This window comes from Ambystoma mexicanum, chromosome 2p (genome assembly GCF_040938575.1).
Source record: "Ambystoma mexicanum isolate Mex_15411 chromosome 2p, UKY_AmexF1_1, whole genome shotgun sequence".
Lineage (NCBI taxonomy): Eukaryota > Metazoa > Chordata > Amphibia > Caudata > Ambystomatidae > Ambystoma > Ambystoma mexicanum.
Genome location: NC_090923.1, coordinates 1,262,762,322 through 1,262,768,321, shown reverse-complemented (window position 1 = coordinate 1,262,768,321; position 6,000 = coordinate 1,262,762,322). Strand labels below are relative to the sequence as shown.

General features: G+C 47.6%; 1 long non-coding RNA gene across 1 annotated transcript in view; it reads left to right on the top strand.

The window, feature by feature from the left end:
* Positions 1–1,664: 1,664 nt before the first annotated feature.
* LOC138566042 (uncharacterized) overlaps positions 1,665–6,000 on the top strand; it is a 423,332-nt gene continuing 418,996 nt past the window's right edge. Inside the window, exon 1 of the long non-coding RNA XR_011301809.1 lies at positions 1,665–1,822. This is a non-coding gene — a long non-coding RNA (uncharacterized lncRNA). The remainder of the gene's footprint in view (positions 1,823–6,000) is intronic.

Below are 6,000 nucleotides of genomic sequence, written 5' to 3'. Positions count from 1 at the left end.
CCTGCAGAGGTTATACCTGCAAATCCACCAGGTTTTCAATGGTGATCTGGTGATTCTCTATGGCATCCAGTCTCCCCCATATTGCATCTATTCAATGCTGCCACACAACCTGTGTACGGTGGAGAGGGCCAGGGCTGAAGCAGGAGGACCTGAAGCCATTGTGATCGTTATCAGGTGGACGACTGTCATCATTCCCTGTATCCAGCTCACCATGGCAATGGGAATCGCTGTCTGTCTTAGGTGATGAGTGGGAGTCAGGTGGCAGATGGGTGGGTGCAGGTGTTGTGCCACGTGTGACACTGGCTGGATGTTGCTCCTCAGGGACCACCATAGGGGCTGGCTGTGTTGGTGCAGTCGCAGCTGCTAGAGGTGCCACACTTGCAGCTGCATTTGGAGTGCCTGCATCAGGTATTGTGCAATCTGTGCCACATGCAAACCCTGGTGGAGGGCCCACTCGGCACACTTGTGGGGACTGTGGCTGTCTCACTACTTGGCATGGCTGACATGGTGCTTCTGTGCTTGGTGCTTGGTGCTTCTATGCTCTGGCCCTGGTGCCTCGCTCCTGCTCTTCCTCCTGCTTTTCCCATGGTGGCATGTGCAGAGGTGGAGGTTGGTGCACTTCCACCAGTGGTGCTCTGCTGGGAAGTGAAGGGCACTGCCTCATCAGACTGAGTCAATCTTGAACCTTTTGGAAGGATAATGACATGCTGTCAGTCATCACAAATACTAGTACATGGGCTAGCAAGACACTCATGCAACATGATGAATGGTCATCCTAGGTACATTTTGTCTGATCATCAGTGTCGATTGAAGGTCAATGAGTCCAGCTCATGCAAGGTGGCAGTAGTGTCTGCTAAGGGTGTACAGAGCATGTGCATGGGCTCATTGCCTTTTGGCCTGCCAATATGCCTTGTTGATGTGATGGCACTGGGGGTTCAATTTGCAATTTGGACTTTCACAGCAGACATGGGTGCTTCTTATGGTTCCATGGCTTCACATGCACATTTACCCTACAGTGCATGTGTATTTGAACAATGTCCCACCTTCCCTTTCACATGCATGTATTCAAATTACTTTTGTACAGATTGCCATGTGGTTGCCCATTACCCTGTCCGTTGGGCCCATCTAAGAAGGGGGACACATGCATTTCACCAGTGAATTCTGTGGTGGGGTGGAGTTCGGAGTCGGACAAAGGGGCAGCATATTTTGACAAGATTTTATTTAAGAAATTAATAAAATAACCTAACTCTGTTTATGTTTATGTTTATGTTTATGGTTATGTTTATGTTTATGTTTATGGTTATGGTTATGTTTATGTTTATGTTTATGTTTATGTTTAGAATCGTGTAGAGTGCCTTTGGCACAAAGGCAAACAGGTGCACAAATAATAAGAGCGAACAATACAACATAAAACCCGAAAATCAAGGAAACTAAAACAATAAAACATAAAACCAGAAAAAGCAGTATAAGCTAAAACGAAATGTAATAATGCTGTGCAATCTCTTAAATCAAGCACCAAGTCCAGTAAACATCAGCAATAAAGTCCAGCAGAGTCCTTGGTGTCCTTGTTTTTCTGCTGAGTTTCCCCTGTGGTCTGAAGGGGTTAACTTTTTCCAGGAAGTGCTGGAGGAGGAGGCGCCCAAGGCTCATAAGGACTCTGCTACGCGGCGGACTCCGCGCTCCAGCGCACAGAGGAAGCACCCTGCAGGGGGTGACTGATTCACCGGCGGCTTTGTGGCTTCTTCGTGGCCGTGTGGATTTATCTAGGATGGAACCCGGAGCAACCTGCTGAGACGCGAATTGAAGGAATCTTGATAATCTGGTGAGGTGTTGGCAGTTGACTCCCTGCCATATTTCTCCTGCTACAGTTTTAACTGAGGGCGGGGGGGGGGGGGAGTCAGACTCTGGCAGCACCTGAAGTAGCCGGGCGTTCCCCGCCCCATGACATTTTATTTACTGTGGCGCCTTCACTGACTGTCAAAGGAACTTTCTACACACCCATCCCTCGTTTTCCACGCGGCCCCTTCTCGTTGTTCGAGTTCAGTTACTGGGGGGTTGCGAGTTTAATCCCCCCCATTTTGTTACCTGATTATTAATTATTTTATTATTGTCACTTAGTCATCTGTTTTTATACTCTTTTTTGGTCAGTTTTATACATTGTTTACTGTGTTTTGTATTGTTGTTATATTCTTCCTGTGTGGGGCTTTTAGGTGTTTTTAACCATGACTGAGTAAAGTGCTTTGAAGGGTGGGGCCATTCATTGCTTACTGATCAATTTCATATTATATTATATTATTCTGTTTCACCCTCTATTGCCACCGGCTCTAAAAGCGTGGTAAACTCATTACCACGTTTGTCAACATAGACTCCTATTAGGCGTAATTATTTATATAGTTATTAAGGCCTACTTAAACCCGCACCATGGTGAAAAGAAAAGCCAGGTATGAGGGGAGTTCAGGGGGAGTGGGCTGATCAGGGAAGGGGGCGAAAAAGCCCAAAAATGTTAAAACTACTAAACATACTAAAGCTGGAAAACTCCCGCCAAAACCAGTATCCAATGCCTCCCAAAGATCCCTCGACTCTTACATGGACGTAATGGCCAACAAAATGGTAAACTACATGAATGCGGCTGAGCGAGCCTCTAGAGAGGCTGTCCCTCTGATTGAGGGTTATAGAAAAGGAATCATTGGGGTGGATGGTTCCGGACCTTTGCCGTTTGAGTTGAGGTCTGGGGTTGGGGTTGGGGATGGGGACATGGAGGGAGTGGGGATGGCTCGGGAATGGGTACAGGAGCCCCCTATGCCTCCTATGGCGGCCATTCCAAGGGTAAGCAACATAATCCTCGAGGACCAAGACAGCCTGACCTTGGACTCCTCGCTAGCTAGCGAGGGGGACAAAGAAAGGCTGGAATCCTTACTTGATGAGAAGCTAAAACCCCTCCAGCAGATGTTAAAATCCTTGCGGGGACTGAAGGAGGGGGTACTCAATACCCTAGCAATCATGGACGACTCCATCAGAGCAATCTCACTAAAATGGTGTGATATGGCAAAAAGGGGGGAGGAGGATGCGGTTGCTGCCGGGCCCTGTCCTTTATATGTGTAATTAAAGGGTGGTCATTCCAGTAGTTGTGACATGGTTTTGAAAGTACAATGCAGGCAGCCCCCTGCTGCCGTCACAGTGGTAGTGGAAGAAGTATCAGGGAACAAAAATGTGGAGAGTGGGCCCATACAGGTCATAGATATCGAGGACACAGAGGAAACAGCTTCCTCACATGGGCATGGGAACCTGACAACTTTGAACCTACTGCCTGAAGCGGTCCCTTATGTGGGGGTTATTATGGGTCTCCCTGGGCTCCCCAAGGGTTGCTTTGAATCGATACTCTCCCGAATTAACAAGGTGTCGCATTGGATCAACTCTAACCTGATGCGGCCCAAGATCGGCCCTACAATCATCCGTATGGCAAGAAGAGTAGTTTGGGTTGGAAATAGGCCTAAAAATCTGCCAGGGGACTGTGTAGTGGAGACCTTCTCAGACGCATTAATAGCAGATTGCCTTTTAAATACTAATCTAGCTCGATGCCTTAAGCCAAACGGAAATAGACTCTTAAGTAAGTTTCTCCCTCTGGACTACTTTTATGTGAGAGCGGGAGAGCGGGTGGTGCATGGCCAGACGCTTGGTAGAAGGGTAGGCGGGGGGCGGGTGGTGCATAGCCAGATGCTTGGTAGAAGGGTGGGGGGGGTTGTGTGGTGAAAGGTACCATTCCAGCCCGGCTGACATTAAACAGTGAATCAGTGGGTGGCTGGAGTAGGATACCCACAAAGAGTGGGCACATTATTGCCATGGAAAAGAATCCTTCGGGCTTTTTGCCCTTGGATAATCAGTATGAGATCCTTACCTCCTGGGAGGATTTAGATTGACAACTGGTTGCACCAGGGTGCTGTGAACCCCTGGTGGTTGCCTGGGAGAGCAGCCGTTAGTCCGCACTCCAACTTCTAGTGGTCCGGTGAGTAAGACCACAGAATTCCATCTGCTCTCATGGAGCATTGCTGGCTCAACTAGGAAGATGAATCTTGGGCCTGTGATTGAGATTCTGCAAGCCAACGCAGTGGTTCTACTTCAGGAAGCATGGGCCTTGGAACCCCCGCAACTAGACGGTTTTACTTCATATGGAATCCCGGCAAAGAAAAAATTGAGGGGTAGATGTTTTGGGGGTCTGTGTATTTTGATCAAGACCTCACTTGAATGTAGGACTAAGGTGATCTCCACAGGTATAGATTTTTTACAGGTGTTTTTTTTATCCACAGCAAAGGGAGAGTCAATTTGTATTCTTAATTTCTATAAAAGTCCACACACCTCAGAGACGGACAGATTATCAAAAGTTAAGGGGTTCATTGAGGACCTACTGTCCAAAGGAAGGAACAAAAATGTATCGTACATTTGGGGGGGTGATTTTAATATTAAAATGGGAATGGGAGTATCTAAGGATGCATTGGATCCGTTGGAGGATATGTTAGTGAATATTCCGGCTCCTTGTATGAGGGATGCGAGAGTTTGTTCCAAGGGCCTGCAAATGAGCTCTTGGTTGATTGAATGGGGTTTATATACTGTTAATGGTCACCTAGCCCCGGACATTCCGGGCGAGGTGTCCTTTAACAACCACTTGGGATCCTCCACAATTGATTATTTCTGCATTTCTGCGAGCTTATGGGAACGCACTGTAAGTTTTGAGGTGATCGCTGATGTACATAGTGATCACCACCCTATCTGTTTGTCGCTTAAGGGCCTGTTGGGGCTAGGGCTTTCCAAGGACATTGCTCCATGTCCAATGTTGGGTGTGCCCACTGGCTCCCGAAGAATCAAATGGGGGACCATTGTAGAAGAGGAATTACATTTGAATTCAATCAGGGAGAATGAATCCCTTTTGGTGGATATACTGGGGAACAGCCTACCTCTGAGGGTTGTTGTTGACACATTTGTGGAACTGGTGGCTGCTCTTATTATGAAATTTACAACAGCTTTTAAGGCTAAGGGGAGATCACTGCAGAGGGGTTGGTTCGATGAGGCCTGCAAAGGGGCGAAGCAAGCCCTGTTGTTGATACTCAAGGACCCAACATCCAGTAGAAGAGCGATAACCCAAGCTAGAACTGTCTACCAGCTGGAGTCAAAGAGAAGAAAAACGGAAATCGAAGGGGTGGCATGGGAAGGCTTCCTGAATGTGGCCAAGAGAAGGGACCAGAAGGCATTTTGGGAATTTGTAAAGGGTGGTCCAGAAGGGTGCTGGTCTAACATGGGCAGTGGGACACACGTGGAGGAAGAGGCCTGGTTAAAACATTTTGGGAGCCTGTTTGGGGTGGTAAATAATGTGGACTGTGTAGAAATTGCTGTGTCTTGCCTAAAATTTGAGGTGGAGGAGGTTAAAAAGGCTATCAACCTCCAAGCCCATAATTGGGCACCGGGACCGGACATGATCCCCTCAGATTTGTTTCAAGATTCGGTGGACATGTGGGCACCACTTTTAACGGTGGTGTTCAATGCCTGCATGCAATCAGGGAATTAGCCCCCTTCGTGGAAAAGGGTAATTATTTTCCCAATCTTTAAAAAAGGGGACATTGCCAGCCCTAGTGCCTATAGACCAATTTCTCTGCTGGATTCTTCCTTTAAAATCTTCGGGAGAATCCTATTGGCTCGCATTGAAACTTGTTTGGGGGAACAATCGATTCTTTCGGATATTCAATTTGGATTCCATCCTGGAGTTGGCACAATGGAACAGAGTCTCAACCTATATCTCCTAGTGGCCAATTCGGTTTTTTGTAGGGCAGAGGTAGTATACCTGGCATTTATGGACCTGAGCACGGCCTTTTATAAGGTAAACAGGGTAAAGCTCTGGGTCAGTTTTAGAGTCGGTTGTGGTGTACGGCAGGGCGTTGTGCTGTATCTTGGCGGACTTTCTAGTCTTGGGGGGATGGGGTTTCCCAGTTTTAGCCTATGCTGATGACACAG